This window comes from Bombina bombina, chromosome 2 (genome assembly GCF_027579735.1).
Source record: "Bombina bombina isolate aBomBom1 chromosome 2, aBomBom1.pri, whole genome shotgun sequence".
Taxonomy (NCBI): domain Eukaryota; kingdom Metazoa; phylum Chordata; class Amphibia; order Anura; family Bombinatoridae; genus Bombina; species Bombina bombina.
This window is the reverse complement of record NC_069500.1, coordinates 148,300,375-148,310,080: the sequence shown is the minus strand read 5'-3', so window position 1 is coordinate 148,310,080 and position 9,706 is coordinate 148,300,375. Positions and strand designations below refer to the sequence as shown.

Below are 9,706 nucleotides of genomic sequence, written 5' to 3'. Positions count from 1 at the left end.
TTAGGATTAAGGAGGGCCACGAATGGAAAACAGCATTTAACACCAGGAGCGGGCATTATGAGTATCTTGTAATGCCCTTTGGCCTATGTAATACTCCTGCTGTTTTTCAGGAATTTATTAATGATGTCCTATGAGATATGTTGCAACAGTGTGTTGTGGTGTACTTATACGATATCCTGATATACTCACCCACACTTGAGGCTCATCGTTCTGATGTTACACGGGTTCTTCAGAGACTACGTGAGAACGGCCTGTTTTGTAAACTCGAGAAATGTGAGTTCCATCAGACTCAAGTAACCTTCCTAGGTTATGTTATCTCCATTGCAGGGTTCTCCATGGATCCTGACAAGTTATCTGCAGTTCTGCAGTGGCCTCGCCCAGTTGGTCTTCGGTCTATTCAACGTTTTTTGGGGTTCGCCAATTACTATAGAAAGTTTATTAAAACTTTTCTTCCTTGGTCAAACCTATCACAGACATGACCCGTAAAGAGAATGATCCACTCCATTGGTCACCTACTGCCGCTCCAGTTCTGGCTCATCCTAACCCTGTCCTGCCTTTCGTTCTTGAGGTCGATGCGTCTGAGACTGGAGTAGGTGCCCTCTTTTCTCAACGTCCTATGTCTGACGGTTCCTTGCATCCGTGTGGTTTCTTCTCTAAGAAATTGTCTCCAGCGGAGTGCAATTATGAAATTGGCGACAGGGAATTACTGGCCATAATTTTGGCACTTAAGGAATGGAGGCATCTTCTCGAGGGTACTAGCATGCCAGTGCTCATTCTTACTGACCACAAGAATTTAACTTATCTATCTAAAGCAAAACATTTGTTGCCCCGACAGGCCAGATGGGTGCTATATTTGTCTCAGTTTAATTATGTGGTCTCCTACCTGCCTGGTAGTAAGAATGTTAGGGCTGATGCCCTCTCTTGACAATTTTCGCCTCTGTCCAAGGAGGAGTCTGTACCTACTCCTGTTATACCTCCTGACCATATTTTGGCTACCATACGTCCTAATTTGACTTCTCCCTTGGGGGAGGAGATCCTGGCTGCACAAACCAATGCACCTCCTGAGAAACCTAGTGGTAAGTGTTTTGTTCCTGAGAATCTTCGAACTAAACTTTTGCACACTTACCACTATCCTAAAGCCACAGGTCACCCAGGCAAGAACCAAATGATTTGGTCTGTCACTCGACAATTCTGGTGGCCAGGTCTTTGTTCTGATGTTGCTGCGTATGTTGCCTCCTGCTCAGTTTGAGCACAGAATAAGTCTCCTCGACGTCTTCCTGTGGGTCTTCTTCAACCTATTGCTAATGGTGAGTGTCCTTGGACACATCTTTCCATGGACTTCATTGTCGAGCTCCCTGTTTACAATGGCAATACTGTTATCCTTATGGTGGTTGACCGTTTTTCTAAAATGTCACATTGCATTCCCTTGATGAAGCTGCCTACCGCTCAGGAGCTTGCTTCAATTTTTGCCCGGGAGGTCTTCCGTTTACATGGGTTACCCAAGTAGATAGTGTCAGACTGGGGTAGCCAGTTTGTCTCCAGATTTTAGCATTCCTTTTGTGCTCAAATGGGGATCCAGCTTTCTTTCTCCTCGGCATATCACTCTCAATCCAATGGGGCTGCGGAACGGTTTAATCAAGCTCTGGAACAGTTCCTCCGTTGCTATGTCTCAGATGACCACAATAATTGGTCTGAACTGTTACCTTGGGCAGAGTTTGCTCGTAATAGTGCTATTAATGCTTCCTCCAAGTTATCCCCGTTCATGGCGAATTATGGGTTTCAACCATCCTTGTTGCCCGATTCATTCATGTCTCAGGGTATTCCGGCATTGGAGCAGCATATCCGGCAACTCCGTTCCACGTTCCTTCATCGTTCTATGCAGCGCCAAAAGTTCCAGGCTGATCGTAGGCATCTGCCCGCACCTTCCTACCAGGTTGGTGAGAGAGTTTGGCTGTCCTCCCGCAACTTGAACCTTCGTGTGCCTTCCAATAAAATGGCTCCACGTTATGTTGGTCCTTTTTGAATACTCCAATGGGTTAATCCTGTGGCCTACGCTCTTGACCTTCCTCCTGCTATGCGCATCTCCAATGTTTTTCATGTCTTCCTCTTGAAACCATTGGTTTGTAATCGGTTTACCACTGTGTTGCCTCGTCCCCGTCCTATCTTTGTTGACAACCATGAGGAGTATGAGGTCAGCAGCATTATTGACTCTCGTATGTCCAGGGGCCGTGTACAGTATTTGGTTCACTGATGGGGCTACGGTTCGGAGGAGCGTTCTTGGGTTCCCTTCTCTGATGTTCATGCTCCCGCCCTCCTCCGTGCCTTCCATGCCCGTTTCCCCAATAAGCCTTTTGTCCTCCCGCGGGGGAGGGGTCGTTGAGGGGAGGGTACTGTCAGGGTTTTCTCCCTGTTGTGTTTGCCATGTGCTGCTGGCAGCCATTTTACTCACCTCTCTTCCTGACTATGGTGCATTGTGGTGGATGCTGCTCATTTCCTGCACTTCTCGTCTCAGTCTGATTCCTGGCACCCTGACACAAATGTATATATACTTAAGTATATGTGTGTATACATGTGATTGTATATATATATACCCATATAAACATAAATACACATGTATACATACGTGTAAAAACACACATTTATAGCTCTTTCCATTCAAACACCTTGTCATATACCATACACTTTCTAACCCTTATAACTTTTTAAAAAATATTAATATAAATAATTTTTATTAGACAGTGTTGATTGTCATGTATTTATGTTGGGTGCAACTTTTTTTTAGCCCCAACCCTTTATGCAAGGTCTTCGGTCGTGCTAACCTGACAAGCGCAAATTTAATACGTCTGCAAGTTAACACTGCAATATTTTTAATTTCTCGTCAGCTAATGTTAGCTCACCACTTGTAATCTAGCCCTAAATAAGTACATACTATAAATTAAAAACATATATTGACATCCATTGAAATAAAAGACCAAATTATAAGTTAGCTTTATTGGAACTGCAGATTCCTCAGTAGACTGCTCCAGATGTATAAATAAAAATCTATTCTGATTTACTAAATTAAATAAGGATAACGCGCTCAAATAAAGATAGAGGCTGAATAGAGAGGTCAAGGGTGATACTCTCGTTCTTCCAAAATAACCAACCAAACCACTAGTTTCAAGTGTTTCATTGTACTAATACTATTGAAAAAATGAAAAGAAGCTTTATTAGGAAATTAAAGTTAAACAATATCATACATGGCCAGTAAAATGTGGTTAAGATTAACAGAATACAGCAATTGTCCGTTTAGTTACAAAATTTTGATTTTAAAGTGTGTCTTTTATTTTAAATTGTCTCTTTAATATGTTCTCTGTTATAAACTTTAATAAGGTTTCTGTGCTCCACAGACTTGTAAATTCTCTTAGATATATAAAGTATGCCAGACAACTTCTGATTTTTTTACTTTAACTTAGCTATAATGGCACAGCTGTGTAAAGGTCACTAAACAGTTGAGGCTAATATTATACAGCTCTGGAAAAAAAATAAGAGACAAATGCAAAATTATGTTTCTCTGGTTTTACTATTTATAGGTATGTGTTTCAATAACATGAACATTTTTGTTGTATTCTATAAACTACTACCAAATTCCATATACAAATATTGTCATTTAGAGCATTTATTTGCAGAAAATGACAACTTTTCAAAACAACAAAAAAGTTGCAATGTTTTAAGAGCTTGAATAATGCAAAGAAAACAAGTTCATATTCATTTTTAAACAACACAATACTAATGTTCTAACTCAATATTTGTGGAATAACCCTGATTTTCAATCATAGCATTCATGTATCTTGGCACGTTCTCCACCCATATTTCACATTGCTGTTGGGTGACTTTATGCTACACCTGGTGCAAAAATTCCCGCAGCTTGGCTTTGTTTGATGGCTTGTGACCATCCATCTTCCTCTTTATCACATTCCAGAGGTTTTCAATTGAATTCCTATCTGGAAATTGGTCTGGCTATGACAGGGTATTGATCTGCTGGTCCTCCATCCACACCTTGATTGATCTGGCTGCATGGTATGGAGCATTGTCCTGCAAAAAAAAAACAAATTCTCAGCGTTGGGGAACATTGTCAGAGCAGAAGGAAGCACGTTTTTCTTCCAGGATAACTTTGTACATGACTTGATTCATGCGTTCTTTACAAAGATGAATCTGCCGAATTCCAGCCTTGCAGAAGCACCCCTAGATCATCACTGATCCTTCACCAAATTTCACAATGGGTTCAAGATAAATATGCCTAAATACCTATCAAATGCACCTCCAGTATTTGGGTCTTAACATCCATAATTCATGCTTACCTCTATTTACTACTTGCTTTCTCCCCTGCATGCATATATAGCTGGTGATGGGTTGTTGCACATATTTATCTATGTACTCTTCAACAAAATACCAAAACTACAACAAAATACAAGATACCAAAAGAACAAAGCAATTACATTTGAAAGCTGTTTAAAATTGCATGCTCTATCTGAATCATGAAAGTTTCATTTTGACTTTACTGTCCCTTTAATCAGGGACACCTGAAAGTGAAGCTGTGTATATATCTTGCATGATAGTGGAGGGAGAGTAAATATTTGTGTGAATGCGGAGGGGGAACTAATTAAGGAACAGTTTTTTTTAATAAAATGCTAATCTTTGTCTTTTCCAGACAACATAGATATTTACTTGGCCATCATTTTAACATTTTCAGAGTCTGAATCCCTTTCAAATGTATATCACCTTCTCCCAACTAACTCTCTCTAATGACGTGTTGCAAACTGCCCATTCTATGCCCTCTGCTAGAGAGCCCCACCCACCATAAATCTCTCCTGGGAAATATGCAACAGGAAGCATTTCTAAAGGATGTGGACGGATCCAGAGTAACAGGTAAGGCTGTCCCTTTACACTACCGGCCTGATCATCAAAATACCAGGTCAGACGTGGTTTTCCACACAGACACTTGCAGGGGCTGCCCACAGGGAATTCTCTTAAAAAAGGGGCTGATCCTGTGAGCTCTTTAAAAATTAAATCCTGCAGCCAATTCAAATCAGTTTACTCTATTTTCAGTGTATACTATCTTACAATTGCATCTATTTTGATATGCTTGTTTTTTTTATTAGATTAATAAGCAGGGGCGAAACTACAGGGGGTGGAATTTTTTGAAACTGTGAGATCCGCAGAGGGAAATGTATAGAAAATACTTCAGACATGGTGGAGAAATTTAAGCTATGCCTATGGGATGCTCTTGTTCAGCTCACAAGCCCACAATTTTCAGTTTTTTTGTGTGTGTGTTTTTTTTTTTTACGATTTATACTTTACACCTTAAATAGTTTTTTTCTGGCATAATTTCATTACAAATTTTATTTTTTCCATAAAATGTTTTTTTGTAGAACAATTATGTCACAATTTGTAAAGCAATTAAACATACTATTGGCTGATCTGATCAGCCAATAGGATTAAGATTGCATTCCATTGGCTGATTGGAATAGCCAATAGAATGCAAGTTCAATCATATTGGCTGATTGGATCAGCCAATAGGATGAAAGCTCAATCCTATTGGATGATTGCAACAGCCAATTGGATTTTTTCAACCTTAATTCAAATTGGCTGATAGAATTCTATCAGCCAATCTGAATCTAAGGGATGCCATCTTGGATGACGTCATTTAAAGGAACATTCATTGTTGAAGGAGACGTTGAACGAAGAGGATGCTCCGCGTCGGATGTCTTGAAGATGGAGCCGCTCCACGCCGGATGGATGAAGATAGAAGATGCCGTCTGGATGAAGACTTCTGCCCGGTTGGATGAAGACTTCTGCCCGGTTGGATGAAGACGTCGGCCTGCTTGGATGAAGACTTCTGCAGGCTTTGATGAGGACTTCTGCCGCTTCGTTGAGGATGGATGTCGGCTCTTCAGAACTTTAAGTGGATCTTCAGGGGTTAGTGTTAGGCTTTTTTAAGGGCTTATTGGGTGGGTTTTAATTTTAAATTAGGGTTTGGGCTTTTGAAAAAGAGCTAAATGCCCTTTTAAGGGCAATGCCCATACAAATGCCCTTTTCAGGGCAATGGGGAGCTTAGGTTTTTTAGATTAGGTCTTTATTTGGGGGGGTAGTTGTGTGGGTGGTGGGTTTTACTGTTTGTGGGTGTTTGTATTTTTTATTTACAGGTAAAATAGCTGATTTCTTTGGGTCAATGCCGCGCAAAAGGCCCTTTTAAGGGCCATTGGTAGTTTATTGTAGGCTATGGGGTTTTTTTATTTTGGGGAGGCTTTTTTATTTTCATAGGGCTCTTAGATTAGGTGTAATTAGTTTAAATATTTGATCATTTATTTTTTATTTTGTGTAACTTAGTGTTTATTTTTTTTGCAACTTAGTGTTTGTTATTTTGTGTAACTTAGTTGTTAGTTTTTTGTAACTTTGTAATCTTTAATAGTAGATTTAAATTATTTGAGTAGGGTTAGGTTTTTAACTATATAATATATTTAATTTAATTTGTAGTTTAATGTAATTTTAGTATAACAGTTAGGGTAGATTAATTATTAGTTTAATATAGTTTAATGTAATTTTAGTATAACAGTTAGGGTAGATTAATTATTAGTTTAATATAGTTTATTGTAAGTTTAGTATAATAGTTAGGGTAGATTAATTAATAGTTTAATATAGTTTAATGTAATTTTAGTCTAATAGTTAGGGTAGATTAATTAATAGTTTAATATAGTTTAATTTAAATCTAAAGGTAAGTTTAAATTTATTATAAGATAGGGATGAGTTAATATTTAATATAAAGTTAGCGGGTTGTTAGGTTTAGGGGTTAATATGTTAATTTAGTTTATAGCGATGTGGGGGGCTGGCGGTTTAGGGGTTAATAGGTTTAGTAAGTGGTAGTGATGTGGGAGGCCAGGGATTTAGGGGTTAATACATTTATTTAGTTGCGGTGGGCTCCAGGAGTGGCGGGATAGGGGTTAATAACATTATTTAGTTGGCGGCGGGGTCTGCGAGTGGCAGAATAGGGGTTAATAAGTATAATGTAGGTGGCGGCGGTGGCGGGGCGGCAGATTAGGGGTGTTTAGACTTGGGGTACATGTTAGGGTGTTATGTGTAAACATAACTTTTATTCTCCCATAAAAATCAAGGGGATATCGGGCAGCAGCGAACATGAGCTTTCGCTGCTTTCAGACTCCCATTGATTCCTATGGAATCCGCAGCCTCCAGGGCGGCGCATTGAAAAGCAGGTAAGCTGGGCCGGAATAGTGGAGAGCGTACCTGTTAGAAATTTGATAACTAGCAAAAGTAGTCTGCAGATACTGCCGAATTTGCATTCGGAACATCCGCAATGATGTAAGCATCGATCTGTGTCGGACTGAGACCGGCGGATCGTATGTTACGTCACAGATTTCAACTTTTGCCATTCTGTAGGCTTTGATAAATAAGGGGAATCAGGCTTGCCACAATTACGCTGCATAATTCCAGCATATTTGCTGTTGACGGCTTGATAAATAGGCCTCTAGGTGTTTCCCACAGAAACTCTGAATACATTGTTTCCAATGCAGCAAATGATTCTGGGTAAGATATGCAAATGAGGTTCACAATGACTCACTTTTTTACGTTTAGCCTGCTTTTTAAGGCAGACTCCCCTTTACACCATAGCATCGCCGTATTACACAGCTGGGAGTAGGTTGAATCACTGCTAGGTAAAGTTAATTTCTGGGCAAAATACAACTTCTCTCTAACTATCCACTGATACATTTTAAGAAAGAGTGAATTTAATATACACTTCTATTCCAGACTGATTTGTTCCACAGACTTTTTTCATTGTAACACATTTTTGATAAAGTTTTCTTTGAAATTGTTTGCTGCTTTTGAGCTTGTTAAATAAAATAATATACTGTATTTATTTTAGGTAGATGTATACATTTTGCTTTGCTTTTATTGATTTTTTGTTTAATATTATATATATTTCTTTAATAAATATTCTTTATTACTGTTCAGAGATGCAGTGATTTGAATTAGATAATAATATTTCCCAGTTTCTACTATAGCTTTTTTTAAAGCGCACTTCTAGCTTTACATTTTTGTTTTATACAGAGGTCTGGGGAAGTCCTTTTATTTATTTTTCCAGTTTGGATAAAGAGCTAGAAGTAGCTGTATAGTTTAAGAGTGCCTGTTATTGCTTTTGTGATCTGATAGAGAGGACTGCAGCATGAGGCAAAAGGTTGGACGTAGGTAATACCTCAACAGGGTATGCTGAGCAAAGTACCCTGTGACATAGTACCTACATCCAATAATGCCACACATGTAAATTATTGTTTTCCTTGGACAGTGATCAAAGGAGTTACTTGAATAGATGTTTACTGTTACCTTAAGAAGTGTGAATGGGCTATTATATTGTATTCGTCAACTTCCAGTTTTGACAAAAGGTACAAGTAAATAGCTTTTTGCACATATGTGCACACATACGTACAAACATACACATATATACATACACATATACACATACATATACAGGGCTTTTTTTTTTACTGGTACGCAACAGTACGCAGTACCAGCACTTCAACTAGGTATAGCAGAGTTGTAATTTATTTTCACACACAAGCAAATAATGGTTAGCATGTTAACAGAAGGCAGTGTTTCAATTTCCAAGACACCACAATATGGTAGGAGGCAGAGTATTTCATTCTATAGAAAGGGCCCCTTACACTAAAACTAAACCACACCTGCTAAAGCTGCAGTGGTGACAGCATGCTAGCATCTTGGAATGTTTTTGACTGTTGCACCACTCTGGCTATATTCTATTTAACTTGTTGACACTGCTGACCTTTCTTGAGGTAGGATGACATTGAGTTTATGTTTTTTTTATGAAGGTTAACTTACCACCTGTCTGGCAATTTGGCTCTTAACCGAGGGCCTGGCATTTAGGAAGACATTCTATGATGAGTAAAAAGTAATTTAATTATTCGATTTATTATTATTATTTTTTTACATCACTTGTCTTCAAAACCCTTGACCAGAATGTTTGAGGGGGGTTGTTGGTAAAGAGCTCCTAGTGAAGAAGGGCTGGCAGCTGATTTTTAAGAAAAAAGCATCTCATGGCCTAAAATATGTGGTCCGCAGAGGTGGATGATAATGGATCTGGACCACATATTTCATGCAGCTCCACCCACCCAGGAAAAGCATACTGCACATCTCCGGCTACAATGCACCTGCTGCCATTTCACTAAGAATAGGTGTCAGCCAGCAGGAGTACAATTTCAACAGTCTACTTGCATCTGCCAGCAAATACCTGGGTCAGGGTTCGCAAGGCAAGCAGGATGTGTTATTGTTAAGGGTGGATATCTTCAACAGTATCTCCCTCCCGTCAGTGATATTGCCCCTTTCTTCAGTGATGTCTCTTCCCCACTTCAGTGACGTCCCCCCGTGATGTCTCTCTTCACAGTGAACAAAGGAGTTACTTGAATGTAACCTTAAGAGGTGTGAATGGGCTATTGTATCAGTCAGCTGTGATTGACCTTCTGGTTTCGAGAACAGGTACTTGACACACATAGGTCAGCTTACGAGTGGTATTACAAGTTGATAGTAAACATGATTGCTTGAGTGCAATTTAAGTTAATGCTCACTGGGTTACCGCTGTGGTTAAATGTTTTGTGAAACAAGAGACCTCCGGTGGGTGGGCACTGACATAGTCTGAAGA

At 39.3% G+C, this 9,706-nt stretch overlaps 1 long non-coding RNA gene across 1 annotated transcript in view; it reads right to left on the bottom strand.

Annotated features, from left to right (window-relative positions):
* Window positions 1-3,185: 3,185 nt before the first annotated feature.
* The window catches only part of LOC128647701 (uncharacterized), a 99,359-nt gene continuing 92,838 nt past the window's right edge, over window positions 3,186-9,706 (bottom strand). The window contains exon 2 of the long non-coding RNA XR_008400385.1: window positions 3,186-4,074. This is a non-coding gene — a long non-coding RNA (uncharacterized LOC128647701). The remainder of the gene's footprint in view (window positions 4,075-9,706) is intronic.